The sequence below is a fragment of the Panthera uncia genome (assembly GCF_023721935.1).
Source record: "Panthera uncia isolate 11264 chromosome A3 unlocalized genomic scaffold, Puncia_PCG_1.0 HiC_scaffold_11, whole genome shotgun sequence".
Classification (NCBI taxonomy): domain Eukaryota; kingdom Metazoa; phylum Chordata; class Mammalia; order Carnivora; family Felidae; genus Panthera; species Panthera uncia.
This window is the reverse complement of record NW_026057578.1, coordinates 7,513,320-7,536,091: the sequence shown is the minus strand read 5'-3', so window position 1 is coordinate 7,536,091 and position 22,772 is coordinate 7,513,320.

The following is a 22,772-nucleotide window of genomic DNA, read 5'->3' as shown; positions in this document are numbered from 1 at the left end:
GATATTAATTTATAGTAGAGTAATGGAACAGGTGGTGACTTGGAAAAGTGTCATCACCTTCGATGGGGTAGTGAATTATCATTTAGTAAAAATTAAATGATTTACACGAAGAACTAGAGAAAAATAATACCAGTTTCTAACCTCTCATTATTTTATCTCTGAAAATATTTTTTCACTAGTGACATAAGCTACAGTGATAAGAAAGGTATTTTATTGGTGTTTTTAATCCCTCCACATTTGATGCGCCTAAAGATTGTTCTTTCTTACTGACCCTTCTGCCTCAATTTTTTGTCTGTCTGTCTGTCTCTCTCTGCCTCTCTTCTGTCTCTCTCACCTGTGTTCCACTTACTAGACCTCCATCACTTTTTTGGGTGCTTATTTTGGTTTGTCATTTTGTTTTGGGAGCTGTAAAAGTCAATCACAAATTTAGATCCCCAAGAAAAGGGGGTTGGTAGCTTTAATGATTTCTACTGTTTGAAGAGAAGATTTCTACTGTTTGAAGAGAATTCATTAACTAGATAAATTATGGTGAAATTGCAGTATTTATGACTTTTTATGACTTTTTGAATTCATCAGAGAAATAGGTGTACGTTTCACAGACAGGACTAGAAATTAACAGTTCAAGATTATTCATCACACTGGAAATGATAAACCACAAAATTCCCTCCTTTCCGCTTTGGGTCTTTTCTGAATGATTGGTGACTATCATTGATTTATTTATTTAATATATTTTTATTTTTATTTTTTAAATTTATTATTTTTTTAATGTTTATTTATTTTTGAGAGAGAGAGAGAGAGAGAGAGACAGAGGGCAAGCAGGGAAAGGGCAGGGAGAGAGGGAGACACAGAATAGGAAGCCGGCTCCAGGCTCTGAGCTGTCAGCACAGAGCCCGACGCGGGGCTCGAACTCATGGACCGTGAGATCATGACCTGAGCCAAGGTCGGATGCTTAAGGGACTGAGCCACCCAGGCGCCCCTGGTGACTATTTTTGACAGACGTGTGTTGCTTAAGTATAGATGTCGACGATCCTGTCAGCATAGTGATGTTGCTATTAAATGTCATTCATGTTGGAATACCTGATTTGCAAAAGTGTTCTTTCTTCACACAAACACACCTCAGGTCAGGTAAGACAGCAGACTTGGGCTTTAGGTATCCAAGGTTCAAATTGGATCTTTCTCATGCACTTGATGTCTGTGACCTTGGGCAGTGTATTTGTGCCTTAGTATGCCAGTCACTAACATCAGAATAACAATGCCTCCTTCTTAAGATCACTGTAGTTCTTACTGTAAGAAACATTTTAACATAGGCATATAACAATTACACACTGAGGAGTCATTCATTGAATAAATGCTACACATTTCAGGTTTTAGTCTCACATTTGATGGGTTGCATGCATTTTTTTAAAATGTATATTCTAGTCTAGATGAAGATTTTCTTTAAGAAGAATTGGACAACCCCCAAATACACATGAAGTCCACAGTTAAATCATGTATGTTTTTTTCCTACTAAGTCATTTAAATGCAATATTTGCCAGTGAATTTCAACTTCAACAGCCTGATCAGTTAAGCGAATTCGTAATTGAAAAGAAAAGATAGAAAATGAACTGAAGAGTGAATTTCACAGAATAAGCACCCTGAAAAAATTTGTTTCCCTAGAGGACCAGTCAGAGAATGCCAGAAGAGGCCATGAGGCCTTCCTCCTAAGACTTCACAAATTTGCTTAAAAGCTATGCCTACCCTTTAAAAGAGTTGACACTTGATATTTTCCTAGGTTATAAGTAATTTGGGTAATAAAGCTGTAGGGAAATTGAACTTGTCAGCATGTTAAATGCATTTGTCTCTCCGAATATAATAAACCATGACGGTGGACTGGTTGATAATTGCAGGCATGTTTTTCTAATTAATCAGCAAAGTATGAAACTTTTTTGTTCTACCCTTATGTGCTTCCTCTGTTTGTTAGCAAGTGTCAAATTTAAAACTTGACATAAAACAAATATCTTTATAATACCTTTTACTAGAGTCTCAGGGTTATGGCATGAGAGTGTTTTATGCCATAATAGTAGCCCTATTAACTTAAAGTTTGATAGTTTGCTACCATGGATTTATTCAAAGTATCCCACCATTTATTATTTGAAATATTTTTATTTTATATAGTGTGATATATTTTGTTAAAGATCCATTTTATGTAAGTCATAGTCTTAAATTTTTTTTTTAATGTTTATTTATTTTTGAGAGAGACAGAGTTGGAATGTGAGTGGGTTAGGGGCAGAGAGAGAGGGAGACACAGAATCCAAAATAAGCTTCAGGCTCCAAGCTGTCAGCATAGAGCCCAACGCGGGGCTCGAACCCATGAGCTATGAGATCGTGACCTGAGCCGAAGTCGGACGCTCAACCGACTGAGCCACCCAGGCGCCCTCATAGTTTTAATTCACAATTGGAGGTAAGGTGCTTACAGGTCAGATACATGAAGTAAGGTGAACATTTGTGAAGCATGTTGGCACAGACTTCTGTTTTGCTTTAACACTTATGGAAAATTTAAGTAATGAGCTCCGTGGGAAAAATAGTAAGCATACTCATTGCGGGCCAGGCAGATTCAAAGTGTGTTACATGAATGAACTTATTTAATCCTCACAACCATCCTAGATGGTAAGTACAATTATTATCATTATCCTTGTTTTAATAGATAAGCAAACAGGCACAGAAGGGATCAGTAATTTGCCTAAGGCCACACAGCGAGTTAGTTGCAGAGATGGAATTCAAATCCAGGATGCTGGCACCAGAAAAGGACCCTTCACCCCTAAACTGTTCATTCCCAATTTGCATATTTGCCACCCATAGCCTAAAGGGCCTTGAGCTATAACTATAATGTACTGTTAAAAAATAAAATCAAAGGGAAGCGAATATTATAAACCATTCCGACGTTAATCTGAGTAGACGATAAATCGGTGCTGGGTATGCTATTTTCTATTATGATCTACCCTTTGAAATCTTCCATAATAAAAAATGCTAAGAAATAAAATTAAATGTTCTACTGATGCGGAGGTAGAGCTCTCAGTCACTAGGTTGGGGCCGAGCATCGTCAGTTTCCTGGTGTGGTCCCTTCATGGTGACACATTCACTTCCTATTCTCTCACGTGCGTCAACAATCATGAAGAGTAACCATTTGTAATTATGGTGTAATTATGGAGGAAGCCAGGCAAATTACGGAATGAAAGTGACTCGGGAGGTTCTACAGATATATCTCTTGGGATACCCAGGGCCTACTATATTTTGTGACCACCCCAGTCGTGGAGAATCGAGTGGACATTTCTATAAGCTTCACTCCGGTTGTTAATGGGATGGCAGTTTTTGCCGGTCTCGCTCCATAGTCCACGTCTTGGATTGGATAAGTAATACTTCTCATGCTAAATCTCCTAACAAGAGACAAATAAAATAAACCCAGAAGATTTTCCAGGAAAATCATGACAGTAATCAGATCTTTAGATGTTATAGCCTCCCTCTGAGTAGCTAAAATAAAAGTAGTCTTGAAATACAAGCATCGTTGATAGTTAGCATATGAAAACATGAACATTTGACTTTTGGCATGAAGATGACAATTGAATCTGATAGCTTTTTTTTCTTAATGTGAGATAATACTGTATGAACGTGAATTATTGCCGGAGAGATTTAGACGTATATGCTATTAAGCTGGATTTGTTATGACCTTAGCTGACAAAAGAAATGGTTCTGCGGTGAATAAGCCTTAACTGAATGGAAACTGAAATGCATTAAAGTGAATACGTTTCAGAAGAATTACAAATTCAAGCTTCTGGAGAGTACTTCGTACTCAGGGTTTGAAAACAGCAGTTCTCAAATGCGTTCAACAAATACGTCCCCAGACCGCCCCATCTTCTTTCCTTTCACTCCTGCTCTTTACCCATTAAGAAAATGTTAGGCCCTCTCAAAATTAGTGCCCCAATTTTGCTGCTTACTTATTTGATTGACCTTAGACCATTTTCTAGCATCCTTGGTCTCTAATTTCTTAATCTCTATCAAAGATGATGGTATTGTAGTCTGAAGTCTAAAAGCTCGTCCAATGCTAAACTCCTACAGGTCTGGATATTTTGGGGCCATAAAAGAAATTGTCTTGCAGCCAACTCTGCTGTAGTTATCACGAAATGAGCCACAGTCACTTGCTCTGTCTCCAAGGAGGAATCATTCTCCCTGTGGAGTGGGTATCCATTGTGTTATTGTTGTTATTATTACTGTTAGAGTTTTATCTGCCCAGCAGCCATTTCCTCCTTCCATAACATCACAATTGATTTTCCACAGAGGAACAATGCATCTCTCACCTTTGATCTGTGTGATTTGATGGGTGCAGGTGGGCACAGGAATTAGCTTTAGAAGTGAAGCCTTAGTTTATCATAACATTCCATTTACCAGCCATGACCCACCCCAGACAATGAAACTCTGTTCGAGAATGTTACAGCTCTCAGGGAAGATAAGCACCTCTTCCGCTGATGGCATTAAAAGATTGTATATGTTTGAGGTCGTTAGATGAGCCAGGTTGAGAGCTGGTCAAATCATTTGAGCCCCTGAATCAGTCTATGCCTGAAGCCAGACCTCTCCTTGGAAGAGAGTTTTGAGTTAAAGGAATCAATGCATTCACTCTCCTTGCTTAAGGTAGTTGGGGCTGTTTCTGTAACTCAGAATGGTAGGAGTTCAGACCAATTAACCCTGTGTATCTGGATGGTTGAAAATGATCCAACCGCAGAAACTGCATGAGGACTGAATGCGTGTGCCGCTCCTGGCCCGTCAGACTTCTGGTTTCTCAGCAGTGGCCTCCTTCCTACTGATTCGGCTTTGAGCCAGGTGTTATTCTTTTCCAAAGTCTAGCCTGAAAAGTCAAATAAAATACTTTTGGGGAAATGTGAATGAATTAGTCAACCTTCTCCGGAGAAATAGCACATCAGACAAACAATAGAAAATCAGTCTGTCTGTCTGTCTATCTATCTATCTATCTATCCATCCGTCTGTCCGGTTTAAGGAATTGGCTCACACCATTGTAGAGGCTATAGGCTGGCAGACTGCAGACCCAGGCACGAGTTTTGACACAGCTTGAGGCTAAAGGCTGTCTGTTAGCAGAAAGGGCTTTTCCTTGTGGAACGTCAGTCTTTTTCTTAAGATCTTGGGCTGATTGGATGAAGACCATTAACGTTATGGAGGGTAATCTGCTTTACTCAAAGTCTATAGATCTAAATGTCAATGTCATCTAAAAAATACCTTCCCAGAAATATCTAGAACGTCTAGTTGTTTGACTAATTAATTATCTGGGTACTGTGACCTAGGCAAGTTGACACATAAAATTAACCATCACAGTGAATATGTTTTAAAATTTGGTATTTGATTCATTGCAGGGAGTGTGTATATATATATATATATACATATATAGGAATGTGTGTATATATATATATATATATATACACACACACATAAAATTTCGTATTATATATTTATATATAATACATAATTACATATAATCTATCAATATGTAATAATATAATATATAAAAAATATATATGTAATGTATAATGATACTATAACGTATTATGTATATATCTACATTTCTAAATTGAAAAGAATAATAATGAAATAAAATCTGTGAAGGCACCACCCAAACTAAGCACTGTGATGAAACAGATGTGCGTTAATCCGCCTGCGCCCCCTCCCAGTACTATTCTCCTGTCTCTGGGTTGTGAGTTTATTACCGTCTTAATTTAAACAACACTTTCTACCACGTATGCGTGTATGCTTAACTAACGTCTGTTTGTTCCTGACTTTTAAAGGTTGTTTTGTTCCCTAGGTAGTCAGCTGCGACTTGCGCCTTTTCACCCAGTGTGCTGTTTCTAAGATTCATCTACGCCATTGTGTGTAGGTGCAGTTCATTCACTGTCGCTGGTGTATGAAATTCCTCCGGGTGATGGTAACACGCCATTGTTTTTGTCCAGTGTCATAGCAGATGTGGTAGAGTTGTTTATACCTTTTTGCTTTATGGGAGAGCTGTTGCTAATATGCTTTTGCAAGTGACTTTCTGAGATTCTGTAGGTCAGTGGGTCTGCATCACTTGCATTTCTAGCAAATTCTCAAGGTCTTTGTTTTTTAATTTGTTTTTATTTCAACATTTATTTATTTTTGAGAGAGAGAGAGAGAGAGAGAGAGAGAGAGAGAGCACGAGCAGGGGAGGGGCAGAGAGAGAGGGAGACTCAGAATCTGAAGCAGGCTCCAGGCTCCAAGCTGTCAGCACAGAGCCAGATGCAGGGCTCAAACTCAAGAACCACAAGATCATGACCTGAGCCAAAGTCGAATGCTCAACCAGGTGAGACACCCCCCCCGCACCCCGCAAATTCTCAAGTTCTCAACCAGATCTACTAAGTTAGAAACTCTGGGTTGGGCCCAGCAATAGGTGTTCTCAGGTGATTCTGATGTTCTCTCAATTATAAGAACCATGGTTCTAGATATATGCTAGGAGTTGGTTTATTCATCCTTGACTCAGTTTACCTCACTGTTAAATTTTTTTTCCTTAGAATATCTCAAATTTACATCTCTTGACTTTCATGGTTTCATTTTTTTCTCCTTAGCTCAGAGCTTCTTAAAATATACTTCTAAATAATTAATTTATTCCATCTTAATCTCTAAATCCTAATCATAGAGTTAGGATTTCTATCTCTAGGATTAATTTTACTTTCTTCTGTTGCTTTTACCCTTTTATATCTCTTGGCTTAAATATTTCAGGTTTTATCTCATATTTATTTTAATTTCTAATTTTCAGTCTGCTCTAACCTTCTTAAGCACCTATTATTTCTGTATTTTTCATCTTCTCCCACATTTTCCCCCATGTTCTTATGTTTTAATGGATTTCATTTTACTCTTGGTAAGAAATGAGTCCAGAAATTTATGAACAGAAGACTTCATGTTACAATCAATTGCAAAATACTAAATTGCCCTAGTATCCACTTCTTCCCTCCCCAGAAAGGATTCCTACCCCAGCTAGGGCAATTCACTAAAATATCTTGGACAGGAGATATTGCAAGATGAGATTCTCTGCCCTTTGGACTACATGGCCAACTGCCTGGCTGGAAACTTTGATTCTCTGAAATAATTTTGCTTGTTAATAGCTCACATTAATTTCCTTTGGATGGAATCCTCTCTTCTAGTTAGCTGATTTGACCCAGAAAAAAAGATGGAACCCCCTGCCACCCATAACAGGCAAAATGAGGGGCGCCTTTGACCCTGGGGAGCTCCACCCAGGCTATGTGTCAAGTGTCCTGTGACATTACAGACGGTATCCCCAGGGGGTGAAGAGTTACCTAGAGGACCCAACAGACAGCACAGTTTTAGTATTTGGAAATATTCAAAGCCCTAGAGTGTAGGATTCCATTGTGAAAAATGAAGTAAGGAACTCCTCAGCCAGTTTTGCATGCAAGAATTCTATTGGTCTTTGTTGGTACAAAGGATAATGAAGGACTAAATAGGGTGATGATGCTTGGGGGTTGCTACTTAACAAAACAGTGTGCTAAATACTAGAGGTGGTATAGCATGGGGATTAAAAGCTTGAACTCTTTTTTCTTTAATATTTTCTAATGTTTATTTATTTTTGAGAGTGACAGAGACAGAGTATGAGTGGGGGAGGAACAGAGAGAGACAGAGACGCAGAATCCAAAGCAGGCCCCAGGATCTGAGCTGTCAGCACGGAGCCTGACGCGGGGCTCGAACTCACAAGTGGTGAGATCATGACCTGAGCTGAAGTTGGATGCTTAACCGACTGAGCCACCCAGGTGCTCCAAATGCTTGAACTCTTGACCCAGAATCGTGATCTTGGGCGGGGGTCTGCTAGCTGCAAATCCCACTAGCTGGAAAGATTTGGGGCAAATTGCTTAACTTCTCTGTGCCTCAGTTTATTCATAGATGGCATGGAAATAATAACATAATTGTTCTAAAGATAAAATGCTTTAATATACGTGAAATGCTTAACACGGTGCTAATAAGCACGCACTAAGCTTAATAAATACGTTATTGTTATTGTTATTGTAATGATATAATTTACATTTTATAGATGCATCATAATATTGCCTCACGATTTGGGACCCATGACCTAGCCTGTGAAGACTTTTTATTCATAGGCAACATTTTAATTTATTTTAATATTTCACACTTAATGGGAAAAGATGTTGATATCTCTGGAAAAAAGCTCTTTAATAATCCATTAAATATTAACTTAGCTCTTTATTTATTTGAATACATTATGAAGAACTGTAAATCTCCAGAAGTTATAGCTTAGAGTTTACTGCTAAACAAAGAGCAGTCACGCACACACACACAGGTGCGTGCACGCACACACACAGACACACAGACACACACAGGTGGGTTATGATTAGATGTACTTGCTTTACAAGGTAAGTACTAACACAAAAGAAACGCATGAAGTCAGAGTCTAGATTTAATATTTCTGTGGATTTCCAGTTAATGGCCTTGAAATCCTTTAATGAAGGATGCATACCGAGTCAAGTTACACACATTAGTGTTAGGGAATAATTAGGTTCATGAATAAGTAATTCAAAATAATGAAGACTTACGAATTGATGGGCGTTATAAACTAACTGAGATCGTGGTTGCCCTCCTAGAATTGAAAATTAAGGGATGCGTCCTTCCGTTAAGACCTGGCCGTCCTGCGTCCGATGAAAATACTTTTTTAAAAATACTTTTCTTAGAAAAACGTTGTCAGTCTTTCCCAAAATAGTCAGGGAAGACTCAAGAGAGTCGACCAATAGACACGAGGAAGAAAACCACTCGAAGACCGTGCTTGAACGTACTTAAGAATGAGGCAGAGTGGAGATTTGAGTGGCTTGGCTACATCGAGCCACGCATAGACGGTGCGCGCCAAGGTCATGTGCCAGCCTGAGTCTCAGAGGCAGGAAGAGGATGCCATTTCACTTGACACAATTCTCACTTCTCACCACCGCTATTGTCCGTGGGCTCTAAGGGCTAGCAAGGGGGATGGAAAAAACAGTCCATCTTTCATGCCAACTGTGATCGGTTGGGGGGGGGCACGTGGACTGTGTTGAAAAGGAGTCAGAAGTTAATTGCCAGCACAGAGAGTGCTGTCATCAATTAATTAGGTCTGGCATTGGGAGTGGGCAGAGGATCATGCCAGGTGCTGGCCCTCCCAGGCTAGAGGCATATGTGGAAAAGAAAAAAAAAAATTCTCCTTTGTTCAGCTCTGAAATCACACTCCAGGGCCTGGATTAATTTTCTCTGCTTCATGGGTTGGCTCGGAGAATTGAAATGCCAGGCTTCCCAGTAGTTTTTAAAAGTAGGTAGCCGAAAACAGATAACGCTAGGATGCCTCCTTCCTAGCTGCTTATGGACTGGTGAATGGGACACGATTCTGGTTTATTTTTGCTCCCTTGTCAACACAATACCTGGCCCATAGAACAAGCTCCGTGAACTCTTAATCATATATCCAGCTATTTGGTAAGCGCCTGCCAGGTGTCAGGCACTATCTTTGGACTTGCGAGTGAGCCAGATAGAAATATCATGTGCTTGGTAGAGCCTATGATCTAGCCAGAGGGGTGGACGCTAAAGGAATCGATCCCCAAGTCGTGGTATTCAGTGTGGCACTGCGCTCTGGGAGGGAGAATAATGGTAGACCCTGCATGAGGAGACGGATTTGGGGAAGGGCTCTCCAAGCGAGACATGTTAGGTTGAAACTGAAGGAATAGTACGAATTTTCCAGCCAGAGATTGTGATTTTGTTTGGAAGAGTAGTCCAGGCCAAAGTAGCAGCACGTGCCCAAACCTGAAGGTGGGAAAGGATCGGGCACAGGGTGTGAGGCTGGCAGGGCTGAGGTGTAGCGGGGGTGGGAGCATCCCTTGCAGAAGATGTTGCGGGGAGGCTCCGGGCCGGGCTCTGCTGGATTGCAAGGCCCTGCTAAAGAGTCTGAGATGAACTTGACGCACAGTAAGAAACCAATCAGGACCTGGCAGTGGGGTGGGTTGTGGAGACTTTAATTGATTGACATTTTAATTTTTTTTTTAAGTTTATTTTTGAGAGAGAGAGAGAGAGAGAGAGAGACAGAGCATGAGCAGGGGAAGGGGCAGAGAAAGAAGGAGACGCAGAATCCGAAGCAGGCTCCGGGCTCCGAGCTGTCAGCGCAGAGCCCGACGCGGGGCTCGAACTCACGGACCGCGAGATCATGACCTGAAGGGAAGTCGGTAGTGCATGGCTACAGACACATAGTGCCCGTGTCTTTAGACAAGGTGTGGGCTCTCCAGCTTACAAAAGAGTTCCTTTCGCTCCCTATGGTGGCCGAGGGGATAGGGAGAAGCGGGTGACATTTGACCGGTTCATTCACAAAAATTACGTGATGTCACTGGGCCACTACCCTCCTCTGAATAACTCCTGTTCACACTTACCGTGGGCTCCCTTTTCCAAGCAGAAAAGGCTCCAACACAGCTGGGAGCGCCACTGTCTGCCATTTGGAGAGATTTTCTGGAGGTGAGATGGGGAGACATTGCCTTGACCGTTTGCATTTGCAGACGTGATCTCATCTGTGGGGATATAGTTGCCCTGTAAATTCTTGGAGGGGTTGGTCTAAGGCATTCAGTGGGTATTCCCAGAGGTGGGGGAACCTTTGGGTGGGGTCCAAGGGGGGATTTCCATCATCCCTGCTTCAGCACGATTCTCCCGTTCCTGGCTGGGGTGCAGCCTTTCATCTTTCTGCAGGAAGTCCCCCAGTTAGGAAAATGGTGAACCTCCTTGAGCACCCATTTGAACTGCTCTTGTGTGAGAGACGGTACGAAACGGGAAATTATTTTCCGAGCCCGGGCCCTCTGGCAGCCTTCCTGTGAGGGTTTGGGCTGCATCTCACCAACGCAGCTTAATAATGTTGTTTCATTTGGTTAAGGGAACATTATGTTAATTAAATCAGCAAGAAGATATTGGGTGGCTAAATTGTAATCATTTGGTCTTTGATCAAGACACAGGCTTTCTCAAGCAAGTCGGTTAGAGAAAAGGACTTTCGTTGCTTACATTGCCAGCGGCAAGAAAAATCCATTTTTCCTCAACCCGGAGTTGTTTAAATACATCTTAATTGTCCTGATTACTCTGAGAGTTTTATTCTCAAAACTTGGCTCCATTTTCAGGACTGCGTACTTCTTGAGAATGCAGGAAAAGCAACTCCAGCTGAGTAAGACTCACTAAGATCAACATTGGTTTTATTTTTCAAGTTTACTTATATATTTTTTCATAATCTCTACACCCAGCTTGAGGCTCCCACTCACGACCCCAGAGATCAAGAGTCACGTGCTCTTTTGACTGAGCCAGCCAGGAGCCCCGGTTTTTATTTGTTATCAGCTAGCTATTTTCTCTCTTTTCTAAACTGAGAAATAATGCAGATACATTGTAAAGCATTCCATCAATGCCCAAGGTTATATTATGAAAAGTAAGACTACTCCTAGTCTCGAACCTCTAGTCCTCTAGAGGTTTCCATTCATGATGGAAAGTGAGAGTTGCTGATGGGTATCATTCCCTGTGGTTCCTTCTAGAATTAAGACTGTGCATGTTCATATAAGCGTACAAGTGTGTAGATGATGTTCGTGGATTTTTGCAGATTGTGTCTAGATATTGGTTTTTTTTTGTTTTACTCAAATGAGGGCTTCCTATAGTCTTGCTATGCACCCTGATTTTCTTGCTTAAATGCTTTGGCCCTTATTTCGTGATTCTTGGTAATTTCAGTATTCATGGAAATCAAGCTGCCACCCCCCGTGAACTCCCAGTGTTATGGACTCTGCAGTGGTCTTCAACCTCCTCGTTCCTGACCATATTCCAATCAAGACTTTGTTGTTACCAATACATAGGACACCCCTTTATTCCCAGCATCATGAACCCCACTGCCCTATCATCACATCTGCATTACAGTGTCACTCGCCTGTCTGTATTCTGATTCCAGCAACGTTTCAACCCCAGCAGGACCTACAAACCATTGAGCGCCCACCATGAACAGTTCTTCAGTACTTCTGATCTTCACTTCCATTCTTGCCCAGCGAAGGTCTCAAAACCCCTCGTTATAATCTCCTTCAGACATGACCTCAACCCTTTTGGCTTTCATCATCCTCATCAGAGAAAACACATCACAGACTGGGTCCAGCCTTTACCTATTTCATGCCCTAAACACAGTCTACTAGCTGGTTTGACCTGAAATGAATAATTACTAACTTTAACTCAGCCATCTGTGTTGCTGATTTGCCTACAACTTTCCTTGGCCCACTCACTCCCTGTTCTCCTTCCTTCTCAAACCTGCACCCCCCCTTTGCCTCCAAGTTGACTGATGATGTTGCTTTTTCTTTTCTTGATAAAATAACCATCATAAGAGAGCTTCCGCCTGCCAATACCAGTCATCCACCAACTGACAGGCTCAGCAGTCACACAGCCTACCTTTCATCCAGGGGCTGCAGATGAGGAGTCTGGCAGGCCTGCGGCTGACATTTGCAAGGCTTGGAGAACAGGCATACTTGGACGTCCCCACTCGGTCATGACCACTTCTTTTTCAGGTTTTATTCTCCTTTCCTGAGCAGAGAGGGGTCCCCAGAAGTGTGGTCCTCTCTCAAAAAGCTGACTTGGAAGAGGATCTTTTAGGTTTTGGGAGTGGATGCAGGCCCTTTGAACAGAGAAGTCCAGGATCCTGGTACTATGTGATATATTTATGGAAGTGAGGACCCTAGTGCCTGGGTGGGGACATCTGTGGTGGACTTAAGTAGGGCCAGAGGAAAAGTGCCTCAAACCCTGGGGCCCAGGCCAGGGACTCCAGGCGCCCAGATCTAAGAGCAGCATGGCTGTCTGGTCTCCTAGAACGGACCCCGTCACTGGTATAGTCAGCTTTATCTCTGCTCTTACTTCTGTGACTTCTACTCAGTAAGCGTTCCCACTTTCTTTTATATCAGTGTTCTTTTGCCCCTTCCCCGGAGAGTTCTCAGAACACATGCGTGCTGAATTTTCTACCATATTGTAAAACAAACACACTAAACCACTGACTTCTGGGGCACTTTGTTACGCATCAGTAGATACTTGGAAAACCGTGTAACGCACACTTAGTGCTTAAAGTTATTTGTCACATGAATGAAGGAATATGTTTATCGTTGGCGTGCCATGTTTTACTTTCTGAAATCCTTTGGGCTCTCTCTCTCTCTCGCTCTCTCTCTCTCTTTGGGGCTAGTGACATAACTAGTAGTTTTGGGACTTGGGGTGGATCTCATGTACCACTCCCTTTGTATGACAAAGGCATTTTCAGGAACTACTGTGAAATGAAACAAAATAGTGGCAGAAAAGAAATATAAATGGGGAAAATTTTCTTTTGTCATGCGTTCTCTATATAAACATGCCAGTAAAAAAGTAAATAAATATACATATAATAAAAAATAAAGTAACAGTGATAAAGGCAAATAGTAATATACTAATAGTTTTGAAGGTCATCAGTGCGTTTTTTAAAGGGGGGGAATCTGTACCAACCTATTTGTCTTCCACAGTCACAAATAGTGACATTATGGCTTCTGTTTACTAAGCAAGTTTAAAAGTTTTCCAATGTAAAAACTCCAAATGGTCACATAAAAGCACAAGACTTGAAGTATCCCATGTTTGTTTTTTCCTTTATTATAATCCCTGGGTGATCCATGTTAGTTTTGCATCGACTGTTGAAATGCAAAACTGGGTAGTTTCACAGGGGTTGAGGATGCAAGTTACCCCGAGGCGTACTTGAAGGGTTCCAAACCTTTAAGAGTCTATTCTTGAAATGGATGCACTTGACTGAGTCCCCCTGTGTCCAAGGCCAGCTTACAACTGGAAGTTCTTCAAGTAAACTGCCATGTACAGAACAGTGTTTTTTATTTTTTTAATTTTTATTTTTTTCAATAGATGAAGTTTATTGTCAAATTGGTTTCCATACAACACCCAGTGCTCATCCCAACAGGTGCCCTCCTCAATACCCATCACCCACCCTCCCCTCCCTCCCACCTGCCATCAACCCTCAGTTTGTTCTCAGTTTTGAAGGGTCTCTTATGCTTTGGCTCTCTCCCACTCTAACCTCTTTTTTTTTTTTTTTCCTTCCCCTCCCCCATGGGTTGGAACAGTGTTTTTTAAAGGAGAAGTAAAGACAACTTGCTAATCTGAAGCTACCTATCTATTGTTAAAAGCCAATGATAATCAGAGCACTTGATGAGAACTAAGATACACACAATATGTTTGGGAGAAAGATTATATTTTTTTTAATGTTTATTTTTGAGAGTGGGGGGCAGAGAGAGAAGGAGACACAGTATCGGAAGCAGGCTCCGGGTTCTGAGCTGTCAGCACAGAGCCCTACATGGGGCTCAAACTCATGAACTGCGAGATCATGACCTTAGCCAAAATTGGACGCTTAACTGACTGAGCCACCTAGGCATCCCGAGATTATTTTTATTCGTCATATTGTTTAGAATTTTTGGCAAGATGATAAGCAGAACTACTTTTAGTTAGTTGTTATCACTTAAAAATTCTCTATGAACAATGTGTGTCCTTATTCCCTGCACCCAGGACAGACCCCTCCTACCACTCCACCCTTGGTTCTCTCTCACTAGGGACACAGAGGCACATGGCCTCTGACCTCAATGGTCGTTCAACGTTTGTGTCTAACGTCTACACTGTCAACAAAGTTTTCAAAATGGCGTTCTGGAAACCAGATTCCGTGTCACAGGTCTTTCATTTTGACTGTGCTATGGTTTCAAGTTAGTGGCCGTCATTTAACGGTGCAGAGTTCACGTGAAAAATCTGTGTTTCTGGCTGCTCTTAAAATACCATTAGACGCTACGACACAGATGAACTTCTAAAACACGAGGCTAAGCGAGAGAAGTCAGTCACTGCAAAACACACATCGCCAGATTCCCTTTGTGTAAAAGGTCCAGAATGGGCAAATCAGTAGAGACGGAAAATAAGATTAGTGGCTGCCAGTCGGGGGAATGGGGTTTCTTTTGGGGGATGATGAGAGTGTTCTTGATTTAGGGTATAGCGATAGTTGCATCACTCAGTATGCTAAAAAGCACTGGTTGGTATACTTTAAGCAGGTGAATTTTATGCTATGTGAATTAAGTCTTAACGTTGCTAAAAAAGAAAAGGAAAACGTTGGAACATCAGGTGACACTGATGCTGCATCATTTCCTGTTGGTGGAAAGTGCCAAACTTGATGGGGACCCGTTTCAATTGATTATGTGCTTTCCTGCTCACCACCGTCCCTCCTCTTCCTCAGCTAACTCCCAACTCCTGAGTCCAGGCTCTAGGTGCTATTTATCTTTGTCCCTGCACTACTGGTTCCTGCACACAAAAGAGGAAATTTTAAATTTCGTGGTCTTCACGTCTCTAACAGATGTAGGAAGTGGAAAGAGACGGTGAAAGGCTAATCATGTGTTTGAAGATGAATGGGAAGCAGGATCATTCCTCTGTGGCGTCGGGTCTATGTCACTGATTCTGCATTGCCCGCCTCGCACCTAAAGGTGGCAATCTGTGTCTTAGAGTTCTCTCTGGAAAGCCTGGGAGAGAAGAACACAGGTGATATTCCACCAGAAGGTCCCGGTTCCGTCACACCTGGGGTGCACATCCAGCATGCAGCAGGGGCAACTGGAGGTCAGCCTGGGCTGTGTGCCATCTGACTTGCTCTGTGCCTCTTGTTAAGCACGGTACAGTTCACCCCTGTCATGTGCCTCACGCGAAGGGATATTGTAAGGTCAGATCAGAAGGACCTCAGGACTTTCTGCTCATACAAATAGATGCTACCTGCCATGGTACCCTTACCCGCACATGTGAGGTGATGTCTGAGATGTTGATCTGTTTAAGAGGCTTTCTCCCCTCTTGATTATGATGTGAAACCCAACAATGGGATGATAAAGCAGTATTCTTTCCCTCTTTCCCACCTCCCCTCCCTCCCTCCCTCCTTCTCTCCCTCTCTCTTTCCCCAGCTATCTCTCTCTCTTCCTGCCTGCATACCTACCTACCTATCTGTCATCCATCTATCATGTATATTTGGAAACATATGGGTATACTACTTTGAAAATTGCTTTTATTACTAAAAAAAAAAACAACCTCATCACTAATTATAGCAGGTAATACAGTAGGTGACAGATTATACACACATTCTCTGCCTGCCTGTCTGTCTGTCTCTTTCCCCACTCTCCTTGATAGAAATGTGTTCAACTTTTTTTTTATCAGGGCACCTGCATGACTCAGTCGGTTAAGTATCTGACATCAGCTCAGGTCATGATCTCACGCCTTGTGAGTTCGAGCCCCGCATCAGGGTTTCTGCCACCAGCACAGAATCGAGCCGCTTTGGATCCTCTGTCCTCCTCTCTGCCCCTACCCCACTCGCACTCTCCATCAAAAATAAATAAAACATTTAGGCTCTTTCCATAATTTGGCTATTGTTGAGAGTGCTGCTGTAAACATTGGGGTACAAGTGCCCCTATGCATCAGTACTCCTGTATCCCTTGGATAAATTCCTAAATGTCCATCAACTGATGAATGGATAAAGAAATTGTGGTTTATATACACAATGGAATACTACGTGGCAATGAGAAAGAATGAAATATGACCTTTTGTAGCAACGTGGATGGAACTGGAGAGTGTGATGCTAAGTGAAATAAGCCATACAGAGAAAGACAGATACCATATGGTTTCACTCTTATGTGGATCCTGAGAAACTTAACAGAAACCCATGGGGGAGGGGAAGGAAAAAAAAAGAAAGAGGTTAGAGTGGGAGAGAGCCGAAGCATAAGAGACTCTTAAAAACTGAGAACAAACTGAGGGTTGTTGGGGGGTGGGAGGGAGGGGAGGGTGGGTGATGGGTATTGAGGAGGGCACCTTTTGGGATGAGCACTGGGTGTTGTATGGAAACCAATTTGACAATAAATTTCATATATTAAAAAAATAAATAAATAAAACATTAAAAAAAAAAAGAAATGTGTTCAATGTTCAACTTTCCAAAAAAAAAAAAAAAAAAGAGGCAGACTCCTTGCAAGCAGGGACCTGGCTCATTTTGTTCATCTTTGTGCATCAAGTGGTACATAAGGCATTGTCCTTATATATTTGCTAAATGAGAGTCTGATTGTTAAGGCAAAAGGAGATACAGCTGGTCAATTAAGAAGCCTCTTGTTCCTCGTATTGAAACAATCTTACGTTGTTTTAATTTGTCTTGACTTTTACTAACCAATATACTGGCTATACTGTTCCCAGAATGTAGGGCAATGTCAATATACTTTTTATTTAGAAATAACTTCAAACCTACAGAAAAGCCTTGTTCAGAGAACTTTTTTTTCCCTCTAAATCATTTGAGAGTAAGTTGCTGACATGATGCCGTATCACCAGCTAATATTTTAGTGTGTGTTCCTACAAATGAGGGCATTATTCTATATAACCGCAATATAGCCATCAAATTCAGGTCATTAACATTGACATATTACTACCATCGAATCCATGCACCCCATTCAGATTTTCTCAGTTATTCTAATAATGTCATTTATAGCAAAGGAATCCAATCCAGGATCACGTATTGCATTGAGCTGGCATGACTCCTTAGTCTTCAACTTGGAATATATCCTCAGTCTTCCATTGTCTTTCATGACATTGGCCTGATAATTTGGAACTTTACAGATGAGTCATTTTTTAGAATGTCTTCCAATTTGGATTTATCTGATATTTCCTCAGAATTTGATTGAGGTTGTGCATAAGGGGTGAGAATGTCATACTATAACGACACATCTGTGATAGCTGTGCATTTGTCATTACACCCCATCAAGAGAAGCGTGATTGTCATTTCCCATAATGTTTACTTTGATCACTTCTGAGCTTTTCCCAATGGAAAGTTACTCTTTTCCCTTTGCAATTAAATGTGCGTCTTGTGGCGAGATGCACTATGTAAATATCCGATTCCTAATCAAACTTTTACTAATTATTTCCATATTCATTGATATTTCTTGGCTCAATTATTACTCTGATAGCTGCTGAATGGTGATTGTCCAGTTCCATCATTCTCTCTACGTTTATTAGTTGACATTCTTGCAAGAAGATTTTTATTTTCCCACGTGTTCATATCAGCACGATCTCATGGATTCATATTTTAGGTATAATCTGTTACTACGTTGTTTATTTTGATGATGAAATTGTACCAGATTTGACCAGTGAGAACCTTTTCAAGCTGACTTTGGCTTCTTTTTTTAATGTGTCTGCTCTTCTCTGAGAACATTATTTAATCTTTTTTTTTTTTTAAGTTTATGTTGCTTTTATTGAAGAAAAGTTGACATAAAATGTTATGGTAGTTTCAGATGTACAGCATGGCGATTTGACAGTTCTATGCATTATGCAGTGCTCACCATGAGAAGTGTAGTTGCTGTCTATCACCTTTCTTACTTTCTGGTACAAGTTGGATGTACCATTTCGCCCTGCTTCCATCCCAGCCTTGAATCAACCTTTACTCCAAGAAATTTGGGTAGAAAATGATATTTAGAAAGTAAAATCTGGACTAGATATATGTGTGTATGTGTATGTATGTATACATACATATAGATAGATATATCCATATTATATATATAATATATATATATTACATATATATAATTCAACTACTTTTCTCCTTGTCCGTATGTGAAACCTTTTTCTCCAACAGTGCAAACAAACTAGCTGCTGTTACTCTGAATATATTTATTCATCTGATTACTAATCCCCCTGTGTATCATCCATCACTGCCTTCCTTGTTTGGTGTCCATCCTTATGTTACTTGGTCTCTGAGGTTTTGTGCCAGGCCACCAGTGTCACCCTCAACCCCGGTCAACTCTTCACCCCTTTCAAACTCTTGGTCATCATATATTTGCGAACCACATTCACAGTGTGGCACGCGCTGTTCCAAAGACAGGAGATGGTGGGGTGAACAAAATGAACCTGGTTTCTACTCACAAGGAGCCTCCCTTCTAGTTGGAAGACGCCAATACATTTTTGAATTTTTTTTTGTCTTAGTAGGCACAAAACCTCACCAGAGGTCATATAAACCATATCAGGGTCAAAGATTGATATATGTGGAAACAGTATAAACGGATTTAAACTTAGGTCAACATGGGGCACCTGGGTGGCTCAGTCGGTTAAGCATCCAACTTCCGCTAAGGTCATGATCTTGTGGTCAGTGAGTTCAAGACCTGCATTGGGCTCTGTGTTGACAGCTCAGAGCCTGGAGCCTGCTTCAGATTCTGTGTCTCCCTCTCTCTCTGTCCCTCCCCCACTCACATCTCTCTCTCTCTCTCTCTCTCTCTCTCTCTCTCAGAATAATAAATAAACATTAAAAATTTTTTTTCCAACTTAGGTCAACATAAGCAGAGTGTTTCCAGGAATAGCACTTCTTTGGACAAGATTGATAAGAGATACAGGTCAATTTGAATAATCATGATCTATCAGTATTATTCATCACCACCTAGACTATTTATCAGAATTATCAAAGTACTGACCTGTTTTAATGATTTTCCTTTCTTCCAATTAGATCTTCATTGTCAAGCCTCATTTAGATGCAAATCCTTTAAGTTAAATCTTTCCTGGAAGCCTAAATTGTAAAAGACATGGAAGAGGAGGTGCTCTGTTCGAAGTGGGAGTAGGGTCCAAGAAACTTTGCCTGTTTTCTTCCTCTTTCAAAATAGCCCACGGTGCCACTGTGCCAAACACTGTTTGAAACCCTTGGTCTGCACGGATGCCATCCTTTTCCCTTGGTGAGTCTTCTGAAAGACTGCATTCTTTTTTAATTTATTTTTATTTTTATTTTTGTTTTTAATGTTTATCTATTTTTGACAGAGCGAGAGAGAGAGAGAGAGAGAGAGAGAGAGAGAGAGAGAGACAGGGCACGAGTGGGGGAGGGGCAGAGAGAGCGGGAGACACAGAATCCGAAGCGGGCTCCAGCCTCAGAGCTGTCAGCCCAGAGCCCGACATGGGGCTTGAACTCACGAGACGCAAGATTGTGACTTGAGCTGAAGATGGACGCTTAACCGACTGAGCCACTCAGGTGCCCCGAGACTGCATTCTTTCATGTGTTCAATAGCTATTGAGCATCTTTTCTGTGCCTAGTGCAGTGCTAGAGAGAAAACAACTGGAAAGGGCCACTGTCATTTCCCCCAGATTGTGGACTGCTGCGGAATAGGGGCAGCTTACAAATCAACACGCACCGAGTAAACAGGCACCACGTGAACACACACCAAGATGTTTCTAGACTGTTATAAGAAATACGAAGTGAATATATGAATCTGCTAGAGAGCCCTGTGGCCACAGGTGAGAATTTTATGACAGCATGGTCTGGAGAGGCCTCTATAAAATAGTGATATTAAAGCTGAGCTCTAAATAATGTGGAGCCAGACGTGGGAATGGTGGGCAGCAATGGTAAGATAATTACAGGCAGAGGGAAAGACGTGTGTAAAGGCCGCAAGATAGGAGAGACGTGGTGCGCTTTTAAGAACCTAAAGAAAAGAAGCCACTGTGGTTGGGAAATATCTACCAAGGGTAAGGGCGGAGGTTGCAGAGGTAGGAAGAGACCACTTCTTGAAGTGCTTCGGTTAGGAGTTTGGATTGTATTCCTAAAGACCCAGAAATTCATGAAAAGAGTTTATGAAGCAAAGTGATTTCATAGATATCTGTCATGTTTTGGCTGCACAGCATCTCATCTACCTTCCCGTGTTGGGAGTTGGGGGCATGGATGGTGGTTCTCCTTTGTGTGCATTCTGTGATCAGTGCTGACCCCCTGCCAATTTCCAGAGCAGAGTCCTTTCTCTCTCCACCCATTATCAGCTAGAAGTGTATGCCACAGGATCCTGGCTTGGCCCGACACATGCTCCTTCCCGGTACTTTGGGCCTTGGGACAGTAGGGGATGACTTCTAACAGTGTGGTCTTAATCTAATGGCTGCTTCTGGGCATGGCCTTGGCAAAGGGTCCCACGGCTTGTCTTCCCTTGGTTCCTCTTCATTTCTCCATTCTGGCTCCCCAGCCTTTGTGTCAATCTGGCGAACTCCACAACATTGCTCTAATCAGTTGTTCTATTTAAGCTGGTATCTCGGTTGCAACAAAGAACTATGACGTGCATATTTGAAGAAGATCTCTCTGGTTGCTGGGGACAGAGGAGAAGGTGGCCTTGACCGGGTAACGAGGGTGATCCTAACAGAAAATCCTGCGTAGAGATGAATATCCACAAGTAGATGAAAACACTTCTCTGAATGGGGAAGTAAATCGCAGCTATGAAGTTTTTCCTTCACATGAGAACTCCCAAGCCAACCTTTGCCTGCAATCCAACGTATATTCAGTTAGGATTTTGGTAAACATAAGGTGATTGTTTAACAAGCTCCCTTACTTGCTTTTCCATTTACAACAGATATTGAGAAGCAGATGAGAAGTAGAAGTGAGGGGGCACCTGGGTGGCTCAGTCGGTTGAGTATCTGACTGTTGATCAGGTCATGATCTCACAGTTCATGAGATCGAGCCCTGTATCAGGCTCCATGCTGAGTGTGGAGCCTGCTTGGGACTCTCTCTTTCCCTCTCTCTCAAAATAAGTAAATAAGCTTAAAAAAAAAAAGAAGTAGAAGTGAGGTAGGAAGAGCGGAGCTCTTAAAGGCAATTAATTCTTCATACCTTCGCATCCTTTGAAAGCCATCCTGTAATTCACCTCAGCACAAAGATGCGTATTCAGAATGATAACGCTCACCAGCTTTGTAAGGACTCTGAAAGGTATGTTTTGTTTGGCTTACATAGCCTTAAAAAATGACTTAGTCGTCCACATCAACAAATAGGAAGCCTGGGTTGCGTTGTGAAAACCCTTAGCTTTTCTGTCCAAGAATTTTGAGCAGCACCCTTTGAAATGGAAATGAACACTCTCCATTTTTACCACAGTCCTGACTGTTCCCTCTTGTCTCTTGCTCCTGATACGTATTTATGTTACTTGTTTAATCCCATGAACATTTAGTTTTGAGATTCTCCAGAAACATCGACAAAAGTTTGAATTCTGTTCCATGGATGTTTAAAAAGATGAGACCATGAATGAAAATATTAGAAATATTTTCATTAATTTTACCAAAATACTAAGATGGTAGGAACTAAGCTTCTATCTTATTCCTTAATAATACAGAGGAAATAAGAGTTGCTCTATGGCTATATTCCTTGACTAATTACTTATGAGAAAATACTTTTTTTTTACAGCCTGAAAAGGCAAGGAAATGAACGTGACAGCACATGAGGCAGGTTTGCGGGCAGACAAACCTCATTGTTCTTGCAATTTGGAAAGAAAATGACTATTATTATTTATGAAAATAACCCAAGAGTTGCTCTGCTCTTTCTTTTCTCACCAGTGTTGAGCTTTTGTGGTGCCTGGTATATTCTTTTGATTTTTAACATCCTTGTGTACTTTTCTGTATTGTTAGAAGTGCTCACAATTATGTGAACTTTACAGATATAAGACAGCTCTTTAAAACATCAAGCATCATGGGAAAGGTGAGATTGCTGGTAGATTTTGTGGATGACTATAGAGGTTTCAGGTGGAAATAAATTAGAAAACTTTCTGGGGGGAACTGAAACATTAATTTTTGTATAGTAAGAGCAGAGATTACTTTGAAGTCGGCCATATTTGGTGCTATTGTCTGTGGTGCGGGGTGGGGGGGCGGGGCGTGGGCCAGCTGTTAGTTTCCAAACTCAGGATGAAACCTCTCTTTCA